Source organism: Equus przewalskii, chromosome 7 (genome assembly GCF_037783145.1).
Source record: "Equus przewalskii isolate Varuska chromosome 7, EquPr2, whole genome shotgun sequence".
Lineage (NCBI taxonomy): Eukaryota > Metazoa > Chordata > Mammalia > Perissodactyla > Equidae > Equus > Equus przewalskii.
This window is the reverse complement of record NC_091837.1, coordinates 55,847,435-55,873,490: the sequence shown is the minus strand read 5'-3', so window position 1 is coordinate 55,873,490 and position 26,056 is coordinate 55,847,435. Positions and strand designations below refer to the sequence as shown.

Below are 26,056 nucleotides of genomic sequence, written 5' to 3'. Positions count from 1 at the left end.
GCGCGAACTTAACCACTCGGCCACGGGGCCAGCCCCTCTTCTTATTTTCTTAATGGTATCTTTTGAAGAGCAAAAGATTTCAATTTTGATGAAATCCAAGGTATCAATTTTTTTTTATGTAATGTCCTTATGGTGGCATACCTAAGAAATATTTACCTAACCTAAGGTCACAAATATTTTGCTTATGTTTTCTTCTAGAAGTTTTCTAGTTTTAGCTCATAAATATTTATACATGGTTAATTTTGACTTATGGTGTGGATTTTGTACATGCTATGAGGTAAAATTATCAGTTTATTATTTTTGGCATATAAATATCCAATTATTCCAGTACCATTTGTTGAAAAGAATATCCTTTCCCTATTGAAGTGCCTTGGCACATTTGTTCAAAGTCAATTGACCATAATTATGTAGATATTTTTCTGGGCTATTAGTTTGCACTTTTGTATATATGTCCTTACATCAATTTCACACTGTTTTAATTATTTTAACATTATTATAAATTTTGAAATCAGCTAGTGTAAGATCTCCAATTTTGTTTCCCTTTTTTGAAGTTGTTTCAGCTCTTCATGTTTCCTCAAATTTCACAGAAATGTTAGAATCGACTTGTTAATTTCTGCCAAAGAAAAGGTGGGAGGAGGCTGTGGGAATGCACTCCTATCAATCCCTCTACTGTCTTCTCACTTGGATTATTATTATTAATTTTTTTGAGGGAGATTATCCCTGAGCTAACATCAGCCACCAACCGTCCTCTTTTGGCTGAGGAAGACTAGCCCTGAGTTAACATCCATGCCCATCTTCCTCTACTTTATATGTGGGATGCCTACCACAGCATGGCTTAATAAGCAGTGCATAGGTCCTTGCCTGGGATTCGAACCAGCAAACCCCAGGCCACTGAAGCGCAGCATGTGAGCTTAACCACTGTGCCACCAGGCCAGCCCCTCATTGCATTATTTTTGGTGAGAAATCTGCAGTAGTCCTCATCTTTGTTCCTCTGTTCATAATGAGTCTTTTTTACTCTGGCTGTTTTAAAAGATTTTTTAATTTATTAGTGGTTTTGAGCAATTTTATTATAAAGTTTCTTGGTGTAGTTTGCTTCCTTTTCCTTGTCTGTGGGGTTTGTGGAGCTTCTTGTATCTGAATTTATAGTTTTCGCCAGATTTGGAAATGTTTCAGCCGTTACATCTTTAAATAGCTTTCCTGTTTAATATTTAACCCTCACCATCTTCCACACTAACTGGATACTTTTTCTAAGCACAGGAATGGTGTCTTGATTGCTAGTATTGTTGCACCGTGATTAGCCCTGGGTTTAGTACATATTAGTTGTTAACCAATATCTGAATAAACCGAATGCATGAACTTCCAAGCAACAAAGACAGCATTTATTCTACTCACTTATTTTGGTTAAGCGTTGTGACTCTGAAGATCACTACGTTAGTTAGAAATACTGAGGTGATTATATATCACCAGTTTGGTTTCATGTAATTCTCAGGCTTGCCCAATTAAGTCCAACCATCTCAGGCCAGGACTCTATAATATGACCTCTCCGTTTTTCTTTGTATTTCATTTGTAATCACTGTCACTCCCACATTTGAAAGGAGTAGGAAAAAGGAAAGGAAAAAGTGAGAAAGAAAGGAGTGAAGGAGGAGAAGCAAGGAGAGGCACTTGGACTCTCCCTTTTGATGCCTTAGTGATCAATATGGAATTTTCTGACCTTCGCATCTATAAGGCTACATTTAGATAAATTTTATTGGCTTATTTTTATGTATCAATATAGTCAAATATTTGTCCATGTTAAGAACAATACATATGTGGAAATGGATGGTTCTTGGGGTCATGCCAATTGTAACAACAGCCAACATTTATTGAGCATTTATTATACCATAGGGGCTGTTATAAGGACTTGTTATATGCTAGAACATTATTAGTTGTATACATATATTTTACCTCTTTTACGGATGAAGGAGTTAGATTGCAGAGAGATTACGTATACTGCAAAAGTTCATACAACTTTCAAGTGACGGAGCTGAGATGAAACTTTAGGCAATGTGAGTCAAAATTTCTTATTTTCACCTACTCTAACCAAGCACACTTCAGCAAAACAGTGTCCATTTTTTTCTACTGTAAAATATTTTCCTCCTTTTGTTAAAAAGTGAAAATAAGGCTAGATATTTTTATTACATCTGTGATTCTGCTGAAATATATATGCCACAAAGAAAGATACTGAGTCAGTTAAATTGTTGACATAATTTATCCATGTGCCTCCCGTTTCCTTCATGTTTGTGTGTGAGTATATATGTTTATTTAATAAACCTTGTATTTTACAACAGTTTTAGATTTATATAAAAATCATGGAGATATACAGAGAGTTCTCCTATAGCCCACACCCAGTTTCCCATATTACTGATACTTTACATTATTATGGTACATTTGTCACAATTGATGAATTATTATTGACACATTGTTATTAAATAAATAAAGTCCATACTTTTTTCATGTTTTCCTAGTTTTTAACTAATGTCCTTTTTCTGTTTCAGGACCCCGTGCAGGATAGCATATTACATATAGTCATCGTGTTTCCTTTGGCTTGTCTTAGCTGTGACAATTTCTGAAACTTTCCTTGTTTTTGGTGAGCTTGACAGTTTTGAGGACTTCTGGTCAGAAACATTTTCAGGAATTTTGTAGGATGCCCCTCTGTTGGAATTTGTCTGATGTTTTTCTCAAGATAAGACAAGGGTTTTGGGTTTTTGTGAGGAAGACCACAAAGGTAAACTGCCGTGTTCATCACATGGTATCAAGAGTACATACTGTCACATGATTTATCACTTTGTTGATATTCCCGTGATCATCTGCCTGAGGTGGTGTTTGTCAGATTTCTCCACTGCAAAGTCTTTTCTTACCCTCCTTTCCATACTTTACTTTTTGGAAGGTTATTACTATGTGTAGCTCATGCTTGAGAGACGGGCACACATTATTTGGAGTCTTCTGCATGAGAGATTTGTTTATTCTCTGCATTTTATTTCTCCAATTACTATTAACATCATTATGGAGTCATGAATATTTTATACTTTGGTTATAAATCAATGCAACTTTATTTTTGTGCTCAAATTGTTCTAATTTTTGCCATTGGGAGCTCTTTCAGATGGCCCCTATGTCTTTTTGATATACTCTCATTATTGTATTTTTTGCTTTTTATGTTGTTTATTTTTTTTTAATCACCTCCTTACCTTCTGGTGCTATAAGACACTCCAGGTTCATCTTATAATTTCCTGCCCCAGTCCCAGAATCAGCCATTTCTCCAAGAAGCCCTGGTACTTTTTCTTTTTTTTTGAGGAAGATTAGCCCTGAGCTAACATCTGCTGTCAATCCTCTTCTTTTTTGCTGAGGAAGATTGGCCCTATGCTATCATCCTTGCCTATCTTCCTCTACTATATGTATGGGACATCTGCCACAGCATGGCTTGATGGATAGTGTGTAGGTCCACACCTGGGATCCTAACCAGCAAACCCTGGGCTGCCAAAGCAGAGCACGCCAACTTGACCGCTACCAACCACATCAGCCCAAGAAGGCCTGGTTCTTTTATTGGTGAAGGGTATTAGAAACCAAGATGTGAGTGCTAGGCATGCTTATTGCTCCTGAGGTGTTTTTGCTAGCCCCTCTCAGCTGAAAAAGCAAGGAAATATATGTGTGAATACCAACCTATGTATATACTTCTATCTATATTTCTGAATGTAACTGTCTGTATCTATATTAAGCTAAACATGACTTCGTACAACTAGTCCTCAACTAATTCATTACCACATGGATCAGTCTAGCCTTCTCTCTTTGATTATTTATAACCTTCCACTCCAGCAGTGAGAAACCTGGCTCCCACCATCTGCCATGTGTTGATTTAATTGGTCAATTCCAGTATACCTGTGTGGCTATATTAGAATTGTTAGCCAGCACCCCCAAGGGAAAAAACTTCAGCAAGTAGAGTACAGTCCTTCTGTATAGTTCTTTTTGACTTTACTCTCACTAATTCCATGCATCTCCAAAGTTAGTTAGGTTAACAATGTTTCCCTCCACCCCCTTTAATGGCATTGTTTCATACTTTTGAAATAACGTTAGGTTCTTTTGTCATATCGTATTCTGCGTTCCACTACATCATTCTATAACGTCACGTATCCATCATTACAGTATCATACTGAACAGTTTCACTACCTTAAAAGCATCCCCTGTGCCTCCTGTATACAAACCTCCCCCCTGAACCCCTGGCAAACACTGATCAGTTTGCTATCTCTATAGTTTTGCCTTTTCTAGAATATCATGTAATGGGAATCATACAGCATATAGCCTAATTAGTTTAGACTGGCTTCTTTCATTTACAATATGCATTTAAGTTTCATTCATATCTTTTATTGCTCATTTATCATTTATTGCTCATATCATTTATAACTCATTCCTTTTTATTGCTGAATAGCATTCTATTATACAGATGCACCATAGTTTGTTTATCTGGTCATCAATTGAAGGGCATCTTGGTTGCTTCCTGTTTTGGGTAGTTATGATTAATGCTGCTATAAACACTTGGTTTTTGTGTGGACATGAGTTTTCAACACATTTGGGTAAATACCTAGGAGTGCAATTGATAGATCATACAGTAGGACTATTATTTCACTTTGTAAGAAACTACCAAACTGTCTTTCAAAGTGGTTGTAAGATTTTACATTCCCTTCAGCAATGAAGGCAAGTTCCTTGTGGCTCTGCATCCTTACCTATTGTCAGTTTTTCTGGATTTTAGGTATTCTAATAGGTGTGTAGTGGTATCTCCTAATTGTTTAAATTTGCATTCCTCTAATAACAAATGATATTGAGCATCTTTTCATATTCTTATTTGCCATCTGTACACCTTCTTGGGTGAATTGTCTGTGCATATCTTCTGCCCAATTTTTTGTTGATTTTTTTATTGTTGAGTTTAAGAATTCTTTGCGTATTTTGGATAGAAGTCCTTCATCAGATATGGTTTTGCAGATATTTTCTCCCAGTCTGTGGTTTGTCTTCTCATTCTCTCAATAGAGTCTTTGTCAGGACAGAAGTTTTAAATTTTTAATTGTCCAATTTCCAAATTTTTTCTTCCTTGGATTGTGTATTTTTGTGTTGTAGCTAAAAATTCACCACCAAACTAAAGGTCACATAGAATTTCTTTTATGTTTTTTTCTGAAGTTTTATAGTATTGCATTTTACATTTTGATCTATGATCCATTTTGAGTTAGTTTTTGTGAAAAGTGTAAGGTCTATGTCTAGGTTCATTTTTTTTTTTGCATATGGATATCCAATTGTTCCAGCATCATATGTTGAAAGGACTGTTCCTTCTCCATTGAAATATCTTTGAAACTTTCCCAAAGGTCATTTGACACACAATTATTAATATGTATATGTAGTTAATTTGGTTGTTTAAAAGATGGTGCTAACGAGGTCAATGTTGAAGTTAAATCTTAGACAAGGAATCTGGATTCATACAAACAAAATGTTTTGGACACATGTGCCTCTGTATGCTGGGAGTTCTCCAGTCTTCTACTCTAACTCTGCCTGCTGATTTGCGGATGTACGTATTTACCTATAAAAAGAAAAATATTCTAAATAGCTTACTCAGGTAAAACCCAGCACCACAAAGCATATATTGTGAAAATAGTAGGTCTTTATTGCTCTGTCGGTATAAAAAAAAACAAAGCAAAAAATACCCAGGAGATAAGTAAACAAGTGTTCGATTAGTAGTCAAGTAAATATTAAATACTCTGGAAGTCAGTTGTTCTTTCCCAGGATGCAGTGGAATTGCAGACTGCTTTTGATACTGCAGCTCATCATCCTAGCTCTTGGAGCTAGGGAGAAGGGTACCATAAAGAACTGAAAAAGAATATATATATAGTCTGCTGCTGGGATGTATTATTGTCTGTCACTTTTCAGTTCCCAGCAGTTAGAAGTCAGTTTCTTGCCCTAAACTCTGTGGCTCTAGCAACTTATACTGCTGTACCGCCCCTCCACCCCCATGCATGAAAGTGTTTCTGATCATCATCAGGCATTTTTTTCCTTCCTAATAAAAAACACCATGCCTTGGAATTCTTGCAGCAATAAAAAAATTTAAACCACAAATGTCTAATAGCAAAACAACAAAAAACTTTGCACATTTATTTTGCCAGATAAGTCACTTCTATTTAAAAGCAAATAAAAGTAGCACCAGCCCAAGCCCTGTCCTGCCTCATAGGTTTGAAATACATTGAATAATGAAAGAGGTTATGATGACGTCTGTTTCTGAAAACTCTGCATCTCTTTGTTGAATACACAATTAACATGGAGGTAATAGTAGGCACGTCCACAACTGTGAGTTCATAAAACCCACTTCAGAGTCCAAATCAATGTCAACAAATTTCTCTCCTGTGAGATGTGCTCCTTTATAATTTTGTTGGCTTGTCAGCTGTTTCATTAATATTTTATAACAGAAAGTAAATGTCTTGAGATTCCAAAATCATCACAAACTGCCCCAGCTCCACTCAATTGGTTATTATAATGTCATCAAAATCTTTTGATATATGTATAGAAGACTCCTCACAGGGAATAGTTTCTGTCCTCAGTTTATACATGTGCAGAAGGGAGAAAACCTCTAAAATTCAACTTTTATGCCATTGAAGACTTGGAAGGCTGTTTTGGAAATCTGTGTACATTTTTGTCTTCTGGATGGTTCCCGTGGTGAAGAGCACTCAGCACCTTTTTTCAAGCAGCGTCAACCCTCTTGAGTTTTTCATCTTTTTTATCTGGCCTCCTGTTTACAAATTGATAAAGAAAATATTAAAATGGAATGAATATAAATAGCAGCTGTAGAATGTATTCTGCCAAGAATAAATTTTGTTAGAATGCCAATGTATTAGAACTGTTTTATAGGGAAATACTTTCTATGACATTTCTTACTCAGTGAACATCACCCTCCAGCTGTAAATGAAACTAATAATTATATATATAATATATATATGAGCAGATTGAAGTTGGAAATTAAAGCAAATATCAGAAAAATTTCCTTTCAAATTCATGTTTCATATGACAAAAACCCAATAATTACTTGTATAGAAGTGATATTTAGGAAATAAATTAATATTGGAAATTAATTTTTTATACTAGATGTGTACATAAAGAGCTTTATTCTTCAAACTTTTTACCTTAAAAGTGTTTAAACAAAGCTAAAAACTGAAACAATGAACACATATATTGTCGACATAGATTCAATAATTATTAATGTATTCTTTCTTTTGCACTCGCTCTGTGTGTGTTTGTGTCTTTATTTGTAAGTAGCTTTAGCTATAAATTTGTGAGTTTGTGATGAGGAGCTCCTTTTTTGTCTCCCGTTCACGTTGACGTGGAGTCCTAGGGCACAATTAGCCTCAGGCAAGACCTAGCGGGTACCTACGGGGTCAAATGCAGTCATCTTGCAATATATTTGTCTGAGTTAAAAAATCATAATCCACTACACCAGCTATTATACTACTGTACACTATATTAGTATAGTAGCCAATTTATATAGTATCAAACACATAAATTACAAAATAAAAAGACGGTTCTAAAAATTAAATGACATATTTGTTCTTTTTTATTTAGTTAATATAGTAATGACACTAAATTTTTTTTATTATGGTAATAATAGTTTATAACATTGTGAAATTTCAGTTGTACATTATTATTTGTCAGTCACCATATAAATGTTCCCCTTTACCCCAATGCCAACCACCCAACCCTCTTCCCCTCTGGTAACAACTAATCTGTTCTCTTTGTCCATGTGTTTGTTTATCTTCCACTTATGAGTGAAATCATGCAGCGTTTGTCTTTCTCTGTCTTGCCTATTTCTCTTGACATAATACCCTCAAGGTCCATTCATGTTGCTGTGAATGGAATGATTTTTGTCTTTTTTATGGCTGAGTAGTATTCCATTGTGTGTATATACCACATCTTCTTTATCCATTCATCAGTCAATGGGCATCTAGGTTGCTTCCACATCTTGGCTATTGTGACTAATGCTGCAATGAACATAGGGGTGGATAAGTCTCTTTTAATTGTTGATTTCACATTCTTTGGATAAATACCCAGTAGTAGGATAGCTGGGTCATATGGAAATGATACCAAATATTTTTATTCTCACTGAAATACAAATAATCAATATTGGTTTTGGGGCAGGCCCAGTGGTGCAGCAGTTAAGTGTGCACATTCTGCTTATTGGCAGCCTGGGGTCCGCTGGTTCAGATCCTGGGTGCGGACATGGCACCGCTTGGCAAGCCATGCTGTGGTAGGTGTCCCACATATAAAGTAGAGGAAGATGGGCATGGATGTTAGCTCAGGGCCAGTCTTCCTCAGCAAAAAGAGGAGGACTGGCAGTAGTTAGCTCACGGCTAATCTTCCTCAAAAAAAAAAAAAATCAATATTAGTTTTTAGAGAGAACACTGTAATTAAAAATATCTTATTTTTTAAAAGATTGTCTAATTCTAAATTAACTTATTAATTAACTGTTAAATTAGAACTAAAGCTAGTTCTAAATTAGATTTACTTCAAGTCTCGGGTCTAATGGCTAAAGAACTGAAAAAGATACTTCATAAAGATTCATAAAACTAATGGAAGGAAAATCTCATCAGCTGCACTTACTAAATAAAAATACACATTTCCAACCACATTCACCAATAATGCAAAGATTTTCATTGAATTTCAATGAATATATTTCCTTTTTCCCCAATGCCAATTAGTTGCTTTAGCAGACTAATTGGAAGATGTTGGATTTCAATCATTTTAGCAATTGGTTAAAAATAAATTACTGAAATTCTTCATTTGGAAGATTAACAGGTTAGATAATTCTCTTTCCAAGTTTTCTTTTAATTTGACCAAATATGAAAATCTTTCCTTTAGAGCTGGAATACTTAATATCGTTTCAGCAACAAAATTCACTTAATGATGGTAATGTTTTCAGACGTCTATTTTCAACTTTCTCTTTTATTCTATGAGATTCTTTTGATAAAGCAGCAATTTTGTCAATTATTGTTAAAATAGTATCTCTCTCTTAAAGCAATAGCTAAGTATATATAAATTTTTATTTTTTAATCTCTGTGGATAGCGTACTGTTGACAGCCATGTATTAGCGTATAAAAGATATGCAAAATTGGAACAAATGTATTTTTGTTCAAAAAAGAAATGTGTAACTCACCTTTAAACTCCATGACTCTTTTAAGTACTCAACTACTGAATAATCTTCAAACTTCTGTTTGATGGTACAAAAAGTTTTCATGGTCACTCCTGATTTCTTTACAAGACGTTCTAAAGATTCTACTACCAAAGACTTTATATTCCATCAGTCCATTACTTCACGGTACACTGAATGACTTGAAACTGAATCAGTGATTTAGAGGAGCTTCTTGTTGTGTAACTTGTTTTCTTCTCTTCCTTCAGGATATCTGACATTATGTTTATGACATATATACCAGCATCACACTATGTATTAAAAATAGGAAAGTGTGAATTTTTTCTATTTCCTTTCATTTTTTCAGAAAAAGTTAGAAATATAGACAACCTAATATTTGTTTCAGCTCCTCAATACATGATTTTACATGTTCCCTGGGACAGGCACATGCTTTCTTTTGGAGACCACAGGTATAAAGGATATTTCAAACTTGAGTGTGATTCAAGCAGTGACAGTAGCAGGAGGTATAATATGCCTTGAAGAACATCTATTTCAAGAAGTCTTGCCTTGGGTCAGAGCTCAGGAAGGCGTCTTTCCAGATCTGCCAGGAGTAACAGTAACCCAACAGATCCAACCGTTTGGAAAGATGGTCTGGCAGGAAAGTACTAGGAGAGTCATTCGAAGAAAATGTCATTCATGCTATAGCAGAGTATTGCACCATGCAGCTCATGGATTGGAAATCAAGATGATAACAATCAGATAGAGCAAACTGAAACCAGGAGCCAAGTGTACATGTGGGGCTTGCCCTGGCGTATGTGATTAGGCTTTAGTTCACAATGGAGAAGTCTGTTGGGAGAGGAGAAGAAGGGAACAAAGGAACATAGTAGTCATGGTGGACCATAACATCCCGGGTATGAGCTTGACTATTCCAAGTTCCATTGGATGATACAATAGCAGCTGTGCTGTAGGCTTCCTTCCTCAGTCAGGAGTGGTTCTGAATTTGAAGGAGATTATGCCTACAGTATGTGAGAGAAAGAGCCAAGGAAGAATCTGATTGCAGTATGGAAGATAAGTGCATTAATATTTTGCAAGATACTATTTAAAATGTTTGTGAGCCATTGGAAGATAGTATGCGAACGCTTCCGACTCAGTCAAGCTTTGCATTCAGAGTAACCGTTAAGTTGTTTTACATGCTTATCTTTGTCTAGTGGATTATGATTTCCTAAAGGCAGTTACAGGAGCTACTGAACATAAAGGACTTCAGATTCTGACCTGGATTTGGAACCAAATTCCACCATTTGCAACCTGTGTGAACTGAGGAAGTTGTACAACCCTCGTGAGTCTCGGTTTCCTTAATCCCTACCTCATAGGTTTGCTCTGAAGATTAAATGGATTATTTTTAAAGTTCCTAACACAGTGTTTGACATACACTAAGTACTTAATGACTGGTAGCTATTATTATGACTACTTTTAAGGTACCAATATTTGATAAATGAAAGAACAAATATATTTAATTTCAAATGTTTATATTTTGAAAACCAACTATCTAGGCTTATGCTGAACCTATTTATAAAATAAAGAGAATAGTTGTGAGGATAGCAGATTTGGGGAAGATAGAGTACATTAGACATAATTTTTCCCTATTTCTCTTGCTAAGTGCAGCTAAGAAACCCCTGGACATTATATATAAACAAATATAAGAAGACTCTGAAAGGTGGAGAGAGGAGAAAAATTGACTGGAAACTTTGGGACTCAAGTCCTAAAGTGATGAGTTCCTTGGGTTTTGTTTTTGCCTCATATATCCCGAACAAGGTTAGAGAAGTAGACTACCCAGAAACACCAAAAGGGTGCAGGGCGGAAAAAAAAAAACAACTAAAAGCCTCCTCTCTCCAGCCAAAGGGATAGGAATGGGGCAATCTAGTAAGACAGAACACTTTTAGACAATTACTGTTCTATTCCAGCCAAATAACCCAGAAAAAACTATGGCTACATCCCCACTCATGCCAGCAAAGGCCATGTGGGGAGCCTATACTTCCCCTCTCACATGATTATAATGAGAGCCTCAAGCCCCCTTGTCTACTATCTCCCTAGCCCCAAGCCAGGGTTGTATCAGAAAAGGTTGAGTGGAGATCTGGGACTTTCACCCATGCCAGGTGTTAAATATGTTCCCTTCTTCTGCAGTGTTAGTGGAGACCTTATGGGGAGCCTGAACCTTCACCCCCGACTGGTGGTAACAAGGTAGCCCTTCCCTTCTCTGCTGGGGTGGTGTCAGAAGAGACCTAAGAGAGAGTTGGGATTTTCACAAGCGCTCAGGGGTGATAGCCACATCCTCATGGTGGAGGTTACATGGAAAGCCTGAACTCCCCCTCTTTCCAGCAGTAACAAGGAACCCTCCCCTTCGCCCAGGTGTTAAAGGAGGCTGAGTGGAGAATCCAGACCTTCCACTACCAATAAGCAATAAGGAGGCTGAATCTTCCTGTCGTCCACGAGAGCAGTGTCGGAGGAGACCTGCGAAAACACAAGATTTAAATAAGATGTAGTGTCCTAACATAATACCCAAATCTTCAGGTAACCACAAAAATCATTCATATCAAGACACAGGGAATCTTAACTTGAATATGAAAATGCAATCAATGATGCCAACACTGAGATGATACATATGTCAGGATTATCTGGCAAGGATTTTAAAGCAGTCATCATAAAAATGCTTCAACGAGCAATTAGAAAAACACTTGAAACAAATGACAAAGTGGAAAGTCTCAGCAAGAAATAGAAAATATAAATAATAACCAAATGGAAATGTTAGATTTAAAATATATATTAAGTGAAATAAAAAATTCAGCGGATGGCTCAACAGCAGAATGGAGAGGACAGAGGAAAGAAACAGTGAACTTGAGGATAGAACAATAGAAATCATACAATCTAAACAATGGAGAGAAAATAAACTAAAATGAGACAAACAGAGGCCCAGTGTTTGTGAGACTTTAACAAAAGATCTAACACTTAGTATTGGAGTTCCAGATGGAGAGAAGAAATACAGTGGAACTGAAAAAGTACTCAATAAAATAATGGCTGAAAACTTCCCAAACTTGGCAAAAAAAAAAAAAAAAATCTACAGATTCAAGAAGCTGTGTGAGCCCCAAACCCAAAGAAATCCATGCTAAAGTACATCATGGTCAAACTTCTGAAAACTAAAAACAAACAAAACAAACAATCTTGAAAGCAGCCAGGGAAGTGATGCATTACTTATAAGGGAACACCAATTTGAACAGCAAATTTCTCATCAAGAACCGTGGAGGCCAGAGGGAAGTGAGATGCGTTTTTAAAGTGCTGAAAGAAAAGGATAGTTAACTCAGAATCCTATATCTGGCAAAAATCCATAAGAAGGTATTTCAGATAAAGGAAAACTAAGAGAATTTGTTGCCAACAGACCCTAAATGAATGGCTTAAAGGAAATTCTCTAAACAGGAAGGAAATAATAAAAGAGAATCTTTGAATCTCAGAAAGGAAGAAAGAACACACTATGCAAAAATATGGATAAATACAATAGACTTTCCTTCTCTTGAGTATTCTAAATTATGTTTAGTTTAAGCAAAAATTATAACAGTGCCTAATGTGGTTCTCAATGTATGTAGGTATATTATAGACAATTTATTATAAATGGGGGAAAGTGAAGGTACCTAAAGGGAGATAAAGTTTTTAAGTTTGCTTGAACTGGTAAAATTCCAACATTAGCACACTGTGACAAGTTATATATATCTAATGTAATACCTAAAGCAATCACTAAAAAAAGCTATATGGAGACACTAGAAAACACTATAGATAAATCAAAACAGAATTCTTAAAAAATGTTCACATATCCCCAGGAAAGCATTGAAAAGGATAAGATTGTTTTTGTAGACATACACAAGGTTATTCTAAAATTTATGTGGAAAGGCAAGGAACTAGAATCACTAACATAATAAATTTTGGAAAAAAAAGAATAAAGTATGAGGAATCAGTCTACTCTTATTTCACAAATTATATAACTACATTACTCAAGACTGGGTGGTATTGGCAGAAGGATAGATACATAGATCAATGGAACAGAACAGAGAATCAGGAAATAACTCAAACAAGTACAGCTTAATACATTTTTGACAAAGGTTCAAAAGTAATTCAACAGAAGAAGAATAGTTCTTTTAAAAAAGATGATGCTGGAGCAACTAGATATCCATAGACCAAAAAGTGAACTTTGACCTAAACCTCACACCTTTTACAAAACTGTCTAAGAGTTGACTGGGAAAAGTTGAGGAAAACACTAACATTGAGCATTTAATGTAAACAATTGTAGATCTAAGATATAAACAAAAGTGAGGATAAGAGCAGAACCATAAGATAAAAGCAGTTTGCAATTCTTGTATAAGACAAAGTAGAACTCAACTAAAAAAGCATTAAACTGTGACAGTGAAGGACACATTTTGATTTGAAAAACAGTGTTGTATGATATAAATATAACTGTTATGGACATTTTTGCTCCAAATAACAGAGCATCCGTCTTTAAAAACAGAAGATCTGAAAGAGAAATAGATGCAAATACTAATAATAGGAGATTTTTAACATACCACTCTTAACACAAGAACAAAATATGTCAGGACACAGAAAACCTAAACAATGTAATGAATTAGTATACATTATGGATGTATATCAAACTTTGCACTGTGATAATAGAGAATAAAACTCTTAAACATAAAAATTTTGCAAAGATTAATCATATACTAGCTCACAATACAAATTATCATTAATTTTTTTAGAGAAGTGTTATAAACAGCCTCTCAGATCACTATGTAGTACAATTATGCTGTTAGCCCGAGGCAAGGGGGAGGTAGAGAGATATCAGTCAAAGTATACAAAGTCTCAGTTATGCAAAATGGATAAGTTCTAGAAATCTACTGTACAGCATAGTGTCTTGTAGTTAATACTGCATTGTCTACTTAAAAATTTGCTGAGGGCCATGTTAAGTTAAGAGCCTATGTTAAGTGCCCTTATCATAAAAATAATAACAATGATAGCAAATAAAGAGGGTGGGAGGCAACTTTTGCAGGTAATGGATGTTTATGGCATAGATTGTGATGGTCTCATGGTGTATATGTATCTCTAAATGCATCAAGTAGTATGTATTAAATATGTACAGCTTTTTGTATGTCAATCATATCTCAATAAAGTGTTTTTTTAAAAAAGAAATTAATGAGTTAAAGCAACAAAAATTGATAGCTCTAACTAATATATAAATGTGCTCGTTCTTTGAAAAACAATATATTCAAACTTCTAGCGAACTTAATAAAGAAAAATGGAGAAAACGCAAACATATAAAGTAAGAAATGACATGAAGTTAATAACATTGAAACAGAAGAACTATTTCTTAAAATATTGGAAGAGGCCACTTTGAAAAACTCTATGTACATAAATTTCAAAACCTAGTTTAAATGAATAAATATAGGAAAATAATATAAAAATTCATCCCATTAGAGACAAAAAGCTTAAACATTAATTTCTGCAGAAGAAATTTTTTTAAAATTTATTAAGGAAGTATTCTACAATAAAGCACCAGGCTCAGTTAGTTTCCTGGAAGAAAACTACCAAATATCCAAAGAACAGATCAATAAAATGCTACAGACAATGTTTTGAGTGGAGTAAATGAAGAAAAATGCCCCCAATTTTTTGAAGCTAGTTTAAAATTAATAATTAAACCAAATAAAGATAGCACAAAAATAAAGTTACAAACCTATAAACAAAATATTTATAAAGATAAGTCCACTATGATAATGTCAATTAAGTGTTATTTATTTCAGGAATGCAAAGTTGGTTATCTCTCTCTGTCTCTCGTATATATATATATACGGTGTGTGTGTGTGTGTGTGTGTATGTGTGTGTATACGAATGATCAGGAAAAGGGAAATATTCCCACTCTCCCCTCTATTATTTAACGCTATACTGGGGGTATTACCCAAGGCAATTAAATATAAGAAATCAATTAGAGACATATGAATTAGAAAAGAAGCAAAAAATTCTCTGTTAGCAAAAAATACTATAGTACATCTGAAAAACATTAGTCAATTATCATATTGTCAAACAATAAAAATAATGAGTAACGGGGCTGGCCCCGTGGCTGAGTGGTTAAGTTCGCGCGCTCTGCTGCAGGCGGCTGTGTTTCGTTCTTTTGAGTCCCGGGTGCGGACATGGCACTGCTCATCAAACCACGCTGAGGCAGCGTCCCACATGCCACAACTAGAAGGACCCACAACAAAGAATATACAACTGTGTACCAGGGGGCTTTGGGGAGAAAAAGGAAAAAAATAAAAATCTAAAAAAAAAAAAATAATAATGAGTAAGGTAGCAGGATATGCAAATGGTATTCAAAACCCAATGATCTTGATATATATAAATAACCAGTTAGAAGATAAAATGGTAGCAAAAACCCCACTTTCAATCATTAAAGAAAATTAAGTATTTAGAAATAAATTTAACAGGAAATGAGCAAAACCAATATGAAGAAAATCTTGAAGTATTCCAAAAATACACAAATACAAGTGTGTACAAAGGAAACACATTCCTACTCTTCAACAGAACAAATCAATATCATAAAGATGTCAGTTCTCCCAAAAGTAATTTGTTAATTTTATACAATTCAATATAGTACCAATAAACTAGTTTTATGCAGCTAGAAAATTTGATACTAAATTTCATGAGGAAAAATAATCACGCAAGAATAGCTAGAAAAATAATGAAAAAGGAACTATAAGGGACTAGCCTCACAACATATTAAAACATGAGATAGCCTCTAAAATGAAAGCACTATAGTATTGGCCCATAAATAGACCAATGGATAATAGAAATTTCAGAAACAGACTAAGGTACATATGGAAATTAAGTGTATAATAAAGATGGTATCACAAATCACTGGGCAAAGATAGGTTTTTTAATAAACGGTGGTGAGACAACTGGCTAGCCGTTTTGAAAAAGGTGAAGATGAAGACACATATCACAAACCATCTGTAAGACAAAAACTCCAAATGGGTCAGGGACCTAAATATGAAAAACACATACACGTAGTAAAAGGAAATATGTGTAAGTTCCCCAATAACCTGGGTATAGAAAAGGCTTTCTAAATATGACTCAAAATCCAGATGTAATATTGAAAAATTGGTAAATTCTACTATATTTAGCCAAAAAACAACCTTTGTAGGACAAAAACACAATAAGGCAATCTAAAGACAAGTGACAAACTGGAGACAAATTTACAATTTACAGCACAGTTAAAGGGCAGGTATCCCTAATATATAAAGGACTGTGGATGGCTTCAGAGTGACTGTCTTGAGCTAAAAGCGTTAGAGCAATTATTCACTTCATTTCTGAAACTTCCTTGTCTTAATTATGTCTTTCGTATAGAATCATCCATGTGGTAGTTTTAAAGAAAACAGACACTTCCATTATTTAAGATCTGTGCCTTAGGCAAAATGGTCTTTTGGCAGGTTGAACCGAGAATCATTTGATTGCAATAGTCCTAGCCACAGGCTGATTTTATGCTAATTGGCCAGGTGATTCAGGTTTTAAAAACAAATTTCTTTGCCTCATCCCCTAATCAATTTACTGCTCTGTCTTTGAAGTTCTTCTACACATTCTGGACTAGTCTATGGGTAAATCCACCACAGTCTCTTTGACTAAATGGATGTTAATGAATACAATATTGAGCTTTTTCTTGGCTAAATTACCTCTAACAAGACATTTTAGAGTTAATTTAATGAAGTGCACCAGGAAGTTAAGTAAGTGGCTTATTTCATTAAATGAGGCAGGCTGGAAGAGAAATACAATGAATACTGTAAGGTGGGAGTAATTTTATTGTTGACAGAGTATTTTGAAATCCTTCAAATGAGAATGTAAACGGCTGACATTAACCACTTCCTTCTATGTCTTATCTCCCTGAATATTATATTGATAGATTTATTTTATCTATTGCTGTTTTGATCTGGGAGGATTTCAGTAATTTCTTTAAATCATACATGAAGAGTATACGATGTTGTTGTATAACCTCAAAAATGAATGTATCCAAATAGTATCTTAAAATAGAAAAATTTGCATTTTTTAACTTATCTATAGGGATACATGTGTTATTTTCAAAATATGAATCAGAAATGAGAAAAATAGCGTAAAATTGCGTGGCTATCTTTACTACTTCTAAGAAATGCCTTTCACACTAAATATTTACATATTCAAAGTTTACATAGCACTTTCACATATTTGATTCTTTTTTAATTTTTATTTATTTTTTAGTTGAAGTAAAATTGACATAGAATATTATATTAGTTTCAGGTGTACAACAAAGTGATTTAATATTTTTGTACGTTACAAAATGATCGCCACCCTATCTAGCTACCATGTCACCATACAAGGTTATTACAGTATTTCTGTCTGTACTCCCTATGCTGTACATTACATCCCCATGACTTGTTTATTTGATAACTGGAAGTTTTTACCTCTTGATCCGCTTCTATCTCTCGATTCTTACAACAAACTTTTAAGATAAACAAAGAAGGGATTTTCTTCTCTGTTTTAAAGATAAGAAAACAAAAGCTCTAAGAGAGGTTAAAGGACGTAAGATCATATTGCTGAGGTTATCCTATAAAATAAGTAAAGTGCTTCTTTGTAAAATAAAGTTGATTCATTCAAGGGTCTGGTGATAAACTGTTGCTACATGCAGAAAGCAAACATCTGGTATTGGCCTCTTTAACTTAGGTAGTCCACGAGCCCTTTGCAGAATTGACAAATGTTTGAGGAGAGAGTTTCCCTGATATTTCTTAAAGTTCTCTGCCTGCACAGGCCACAGCAGTGCATTAGTTGGAGTGCATATGCACTTTCACCAAATATTATGAACCCTTTTGAACACAGACAAGAAACAGCGACACACTCTGGACAATCAGTCCAGAAACCTGTTGACTTGCCACAAACACATGCTGTACAATTGTGTTGACTTGGAAGCAATAGTGTGCTTCCACGATGGGCTCTCCAGAAAACCAGAAGTCCCAGTTTGTAGGATTTGCCAACTCTGTTCTGTAAATATTCTCATCATGGCCTATTTCAAACTTCCAATATGGCTGTCACTGAATGCAGAGTGGGGAAGGGATGTGTACCATCAGCTCTCATGGGCTAATATGATTCAGCCCCAGCGCATCACTGGCTGGAAGCTGCCATGAATCTCCAAGCTCTGATATAGCATTTGGAGAAGGGCTTGTGGAGCATATGCTTTTGGATTTAGATTAGCTTTTGTACCTTACCTGGGTCACTTGATATTTTCACCTAATCCATAACCTGTTTAAGATCAGCAGAATGTGAAAATACAGAGATGAATACTTCCTACCCTTAGTTTTACCAGAAAACTCTCTGAAGTAGAGGTCTGAAGTAATGAGGCAGCTAAGAATTTAGTGAGCATTTGTGCTACGGAAAATATGATAGCCTACACAGCTCCAATCTATACTTTGAGTTTCAGTGAGTAAAGGAGATCTTTCTTGCGTTTCACAAATAGATTTTCCCTCTCAAAAATCAGAATTTAGTTATGGTCATGGAAAAATATTAGACAAGTTAGGCATGCTCTCTGTTCTCAAGGGGTCTACAGTCTAGCTGTAAGAAGGACTCAAACGCAAGTAACAATGATACATGTCTTAAGAAGAGGCATTTGAAGTATTGCTTTGAGGTAATAAACATCTAACCGCTTACCCACTTGACATCCATTTTTGGGGTCTCATGTTTCTTGTCCTTTCTCTTCATACAGATCAATAAATTTTTTGCTGTGGTTGGAATAGAGATTACTTTAGATTTTTCTCTGGAGTTGATATTTTCAACATGTTTTACTTTAATGTCAGAGCACTCTGGAACATTTTTCTAAATTATAACTCTGTGTGAACTGGAACTATGCTCCTTAAACTCACAAATTCTTAAAAACTGAATCTGTTGCGCCTGAATGGTCATGTGTGATGATGATCTGTGGCAATTCCTAATGGTTTTCTGGTAAGTTTCTTCCTGGAGGGTCTGGTGAATAAATCTGTTCTAAGAGAATATGCCCTTGACCTCTGAGGGCTGTTTCGTGTTGAAATATTGGGAAATATACTTCAGTGAGGATAAATTATCCTTCTCCTCTCATCCTGTAGTCCCGTCTGTCTAGGTGTCCCCCTAGTACCCTGTACCACCATCACCAAAAAGTGGAAGGCTGGAAAGAGAAAAACCAAAATTCTGTTAAAATAGGTAAAATTCTTAGAATTTCCATAACAAAATTGGGAGTGTTTAACTATGTGCATCCCACACATCGATGGTTTTCAAAGTGATGTCCCCAGAGCAAGAGCAACAGCACATGAGAACAGATTCTTGGCCCTACCTGATATCTACTGAATTAGCAATTCTGAATTAGACCCAGGATTTTGTTTTAATCAGCTCTCCAGGTGATACTGATACAGCTTAAGTTTGAAAAATCACTGTCTTAGAACAATGACCTTTAATATGGAAGGATTTTCCCCCCGTGGGGTTTTTTATCCCCCATCAGGTTACTGAATCTAATTTTAGAAAAAGGTATAGGAAACAATTTTTTTGATGTGCTTTCCTTATCTGGAAGGATTTTTTTCCTGATTTTTTTCTCCTATATTGATGAAAATCTTCAAATGCTATCTGCCTTTTAGCTGTTAACTCTATGATTGAGTACTTCCAGGATGAACCCATTCTATTGTGAGAAAGTTACCTGAATCCTCCAAGACTTCTGAACCACTTCAACTACATTTAATCCTACTTTAAACACAGCACAAGTAGATTTGAATTTCAGGGGTTTTAGAGAGGTGTTTATTTCATAGCTAATAGAGGGTGAGGGGAATCCTTCCAGAAATTTCTGCTGGAGTCTCTGGCCTAACACTTTTATGTGAGGGGTCTCTTGAGGCTAAATTTAAGTCCTAAAATGAACAGTGAAATCCTCTCTTTCCTTTTCTTCAGAATGTGGTATAACTCGCTAGCTCCCAGGATTCTGGAAATTAATTTGAAGAAAAGTGTTTTGCTGTATGTGTGAGTATCTGAAGATCAGGGTCCTCCTGAAAAATTAGCTGCACCCATTTAAGGGAAGCCAGTTTTCATAATTGCTTATAAAGTCAACAACACCCAGATTTACTAGGTCTTTTCCCCTTTCTCTTTTCCTGGATATTTTTCTTCTTTCTTCCCTGCTTAAATTCTTTCCCAAACCACCTCTATTTTATCCCAATTTAATTTTTATTTCCCCCTTCTCTCTTGTTCTGACTCTCCCACTTCGCTTTCCTAGATTTATCCCTGGTTCCTTTGTCATGCACTGGCTGGCTCCAATTATGGAAACCTTATATTTACTCTTTTAAGATCCATATTTGAAAATAAGCTCCTTCACAGATAAGTACACTTTTTGTAAATGGACTACTCCTCTTCAGAGAAACACTTACTGACGTAAAAAATAACAAGATTATTGGTTCTGGTTTCAGATAATCAGGAAAGTAAAAACCTTGCCCTATTGAGAATTAGATCTGCTCGACTTTTTTCCCCCTTGCTTGCTCAGTCGTTTATAACTTTTTGATGGTAAATTCTCAAAGCCAGAAAGCTTGTAAACTATCCTCTAATGGGCTTCCACCCACCTTCCATCATTTCATTTATCATTCTTTACAAAGTACAGGTAATTTTTTCCTTGTTTCTTTAAGAGACACTATTCAGATTATTTTGAAGGGCATAGCATCCAGGAAACGCTGTAATTTGCAGTGGTCTGATATCTGAATTAAAACTTTTAAAATCTGCTGTTTTAATGTCTGAATATCCTACACAGGATCACAATATTTCTCTCTACATTTTCTTAGACAATGTAAATGTCACATATCCCTGGGGATTCTTTTGTGCTGGACTTTAAGTTCACAGAACTCGGCTTTACTCTTCCCCTAGCTGAGTAATCACAGTGAAGGACCGGGCCGGTATCCATCACACTTCAGCAAAATCTGCAATCCCACTCACTTGTGACATATAATGCTTTTAAATATTCTTAATTTAGAGTCTTTCAGTTATGTTAAGCAAGCCAACGCCCTAATCTGTCAGTTCTTTGAGTTTCAAATACAATAAAAATGTGAAATGTTCATTTATCAGACCACTAATTCTCTGGTCTGGTCCCTCAGTTTGTAAGTTCTCTTCTAATGTGCAAATATGTAGAAGACGATCCGACAGCATCTTTCCCATGTCAGTGGAGTTGAGAATTCGAAGACACTTTCTTGACATTCTTTGATTTGTATCCTCAGATTATGTTTAATCTGTTAAGCTCATCAATGTTGTTGAATGAAGTCATTCTATCCTATACTAAATTAAGTAAAGGGGCAGTGTGGTCATTTTAGTTTTTACTATCCCTTGTATGATTAGAAAATAATAGTATCAACAAATACCAAAAAATGTAATTATAGATTCTATGACTGACTCAGTTAAATATCTTTGTAGAGTCCTAAATATTTATACTTACTCTGAAGGATAAAAGTACTTAAGTGTACTAATAAATCACATGTTTCTAAAATAAGTTTTGGAAAAATTAAAAATAAAGAAAAGTGCTCAGAAGTATCATAAACAACTACATGCATGTACAGGAATTAATCAGCACTAGCATTCTGTGTTATTTGCTTCATAAATTTTAAAGAAAAATTATAAGTAAAAGTAAAATTCCCATTTAAAAAAAAAGGAAAAAGTTTCCACTGTCCACCATTCCCCTCCTTCCACTTTTCATTACTATGAATTTGATCTAAGTTCTATCAGCTCTTATTTTATATTTTCACCCACGTATGTATGCAGCTGTGAATAAAATACTATTTGTAGGTGCTTTAAGATTTTTATATAGATGACATGTTGCTCAGTCATTCTGCTACTGGCTTTTAAAAAATTCATCCTTGCCGATGTAGGGACCAACTTTATTTAATTTACTACTGTACACTATTCCATTCTGCTAATCATCTACATTTTTTTAACCCATTTCTGTCCTGACAGCCATCTTTTTGCTGTTATAAACAATTTTAGAGTGAACGATTTTGTACTGTATATGTCTCTTTATGACCATGTGGGAGATATTTTTCTGTTAGGGTAGATAGTGAAAATTGTTGGGTTGTAAGGTATGGATATTTTCAATGTTGCTAGATTCTGTTAAAGCATTGAACAAAGCAGTTATACCAATGTACACTCCCATCAGGTGTGAATCAAGTTTCAGTTTCCTTACTGACCAGTACATAATGATGTCAGAGATTTAACATTTGTCAACACAATGAGTGGGAGATTTCATTATGCTTAGTTGCACTTTTTCTGATGTTCAGACTTTCTCTTTTGTAAATTATCTGTTCATATCTCTTATTTATGTTTTATTGCATCTTTTGTCTTTTCTTATTTATCTGCAGGAATTCTTCATACATTCTAGATTTAAACAATATCTTTGTTTACTATATTGCAAATATTTTTTAGTATGTTGCTTATCTTTTTAACATTGGTTATGGTATTTTATATATATGACTTGTTTTTAATTATTAAAAATATAGATTATAATATCTCTTCTGATTGACCATGAAAATATGATATCAATAATTCATGATCCAATTCACCTTGACTTATAATTCCATTTTATCTTTCAGGTTGAGAAGTAGTATTTTAATTTTTAGGAAAAAATGTATTTGAAAGAATGACCTTATTAGGAATACATTATAATTATTTTGCTTCTCTGGTGAATGACATCAATGAACTTTGAATTCTTAAAAGATATGGAACTATATGTCACTGATTAAAGACTAGTTTCACAAAGTTGCTACATTTTGGCATTGAAAGGACCCTTGGAAATAATCTTTTTCTTGCTTTACACATGATAGAGCTAAAAATCCAAAGAATGTTGTGGCTGAGACCCAGTACCCACGGAGGACATGCAGCCAGAATCAATAGCTATTTACTCTAATTCAGGGCCATTTCTACTGAACCACAATCAAAGCAGCTCCAGGAGCAAATAGATGTATTTCGCTTTTCAGAATTAAAGTTAACAGTATTCCTAACTAGCATGTTTCCTTTCCTTCCAGCAATGAGTAACATTAGGCAGTCAGTACTCAGATTTTAGATAATAGCAACTTCCTTTGTAATGCAGGAAGGTAAGAACATGATTAAATTAGCCTCTTTAAACCAGTGAGTTAAAGAGAAGGGCAAGCCCGCACATCCACCACACACGCTGCTCTTCCTGGGGACTCCACTCAGCAGGTGGCAGGGAATGGAAATGAATCTAACTTGCAGAAGTTTTACCAATTTTAACTCCTAGAAAACTGTTCTCACATTCAGAGAAATTCGCCAGTGAAGGCTGAACTAATCCCAGCTTTCCGCACACAAAAGTTAAGTTTTGGGTATTGTTTGTAATTTGGTGATTGCTAACCCCAGAGTAATCACACTATAATTATCCTGTTTGAGCCATATGCTTACAACAAATTCTTGTAACTAGAGAAGTACTAAACGTTGTAAATGCTTAATTACTTACTTTTACCTTTAATGTATCTACGTTATACATACACATCCATTTGTTCCAGGAATTAATTTATCCATTCAGTTTTGTCATTACTTTTCCACCTGAAAGAACCTGCGGTTGGTACGGGGATTAAACAAATAGGACTAAGGATACAGCTTTGGGTCAGTGTGTAGCTATTTTGAGGGACAGCTCAAACATAACCTGAGCTTTTTATTCCCTGAGCTGTTTGTAAGTAGGAATCCTTTCATCTTTTCATGGTAGTTCACCATTTATTTTCCTCTCTTAATAGTACATTTTGTAGTTCTAACATCAAGGACTATACTTTCTTTCCTGTTTATTCAATTTTGGATCAAAATAAAACTCAAGGGTATTACAGGGAGAAAGAACGAAATTATTTTAACACTGTAGTACTCTCACATAGGAAGGAAATCTACATCGCAAGCAGAGAGTATACAGATGCAATTCCTATGGCATAAAGCACTCTGAGTCTTAGAGGTCAGTTTGTGTCCCACATGATATTCTCTAGTTGCCATGGCAATTACTTGTTTTCATTGGGTAACGAATGGTCACATCTGTTCTTGCTGAGCTCTCTTTTCCCCCACCTAACACAGAGCATAGGGAACAGATTCGCTTCTTAGTGCACAAAGATTTACGTGCATAACTGTCACCAAATCAAGGAGAGACCATAAATCTCAGGTCAGAAAGTCACACTTGCCCTTGAGTACCCTCCTTTTTTTCTGCCCAAATGTTCTTCTATTCTCCTATAAACACAACTAAATATGCATTTATTCAATGGAAAAAGAGACATGACATTCCCCTTAGGCAATAAAGAAATATATGTATTTAGATATATATTGAAGAAATGGTCACATGCTCTGGCACAAGAATATTGTGGAATTCAAAATAAAAGATTCCCATGGATAAACTTACTTGTATCTATTATTTTTTCTTTTAAGCAAATATGTCTTAAATTGAAACAATTCCTTCAGGTAAGCAAGTATTCAGATATCTTAATTCTAGTGCCACTTGGAACTAGAAGACCTTTTTGCACCAGGATAAATGTGTACTAGCCTCACTGATATAAGTGACAGCTGAACTGAGTCAATTCTTTTCCATTTCCTGAACACTCGGAGAGAAAGTGATAACGAAGATGTGTAGAGACATTCAGGCCAACATTCGACTCACAAATACTCAGAGTCATGAAAGAGATCATTTCTGGCATTTCTGCTATGTTCTTTTTAAATCCGAGAATCCCAGGACACCATCTGAGAGAAGAGGCAGCACGGGCTTCTAGTATTTCCTCCAGTACTCAGGCACTTTTCTAGGGCTGAAGCCTCATCTTCATATTTTTCTAAAATGGTAAAACCTACTCCACAGCTTTTGCTAGATTTTTCCTGGGAGGGTTGGGTTGACTCTTCAGAATTGAGAGATAGTCTAAAGGTGGTGTTGTTCTGGATGATTTGAGGTTTCCTTGAATAATGCTAGATAGACGAGGGAAGCGTGAAAGTCTTAGGCATAGCAAATCCTATTGGCCAACTATATTCTACCCAATTTGAGAGTTAATTGGTTCTGCAGATATTTTCATAGGATGTTAAGGCATAGAGTTTAAGAAGCAGAAGGACTCCATGGTGGTGAAAAATTCTGAGAAAAGTAAGACACCTGTTTCCAAGCTGACCTAATGGATAAGCCAAACCTGAGGAGAAAAAGGGGTGAAAAGATAACAAAGTGTGCATTTGAGTACAAAGGCAGGGATGAGCTTAATCCATGGTGAGAGAGTTCAACTGTGGAATCCAACCTAAATTCAAGCTTCAAGCTGTTCATCCACGTAGGCAGGAAATTCAGAGTCCTAGGCACGTGAGAGTTTAATTCCTCTTCCCGAGGAGTTAGAGTAGGCCTGAGCAGGATATCAGGTCACGCTGGCTGAAATGCAGTTCCGGGAAGAGGGGTTGGGTTACATGAATGGTTATCCAAGCCAACCAAGAGCAGGAAGAACTGAAAGGCGATCTCAAGCACTGACCTAGAGAGTACTGAGGTCCACGGATGAGAATTGAATTCTGTCCTGAGGAATGTTTGAGCATGGGGCTAGATACAAGAGACCAAATCAAAATGTCAGAAATCAGGGGGGCGCTGGATTGGTGCAGGGAAGGGGCTGTTGGAAAGAGAAGCATACCAAAGGGATTACTTCCAACAGGCCCTTGAGTGGGTCAGCCTGATTTAAATGCACAATATCCAGCTGGACACATGGACGGTTTGAGGGATGAGGGTAAGTCAAGAGACTACTGTGTCAATCATAGGCTTTAGGAAAATTACACATTATAGACATTCATGGTCCT

At 35.5% G+C, this 26,056-nt stretch overlaps 1 long non-coding RNA gene across 1 annotated transcript in view; it reads right to left on the bottom strand.

Annotated features, from left to right (window-relative positions):
* Positions 1 to 5,726: 5,726 nt before the first annotated feature.
* Positions 5,727 to 26,056, bottom strand: part of LOC139084924 (uncharacterized) — a 32,558-nt gene continuing 12,228 nt past the window's right edge. The window contains exons 2-4 of the long non-coding RNA XR_011542863.1: positions 11,623 to 11,692; positions 9,212 to 10,200; positions 5,727 to 6,796 (exon numbers count right to left, since the gene is read on the bottom strand). This is a non-coding gene — a long non-coding RNA (uncharacterized lncRNA). The remainder of the gene's footprint in view (positions 6,797 to 9,211; positions 10,201 to 11,622; positions 11,693 to 26,056) is intronic.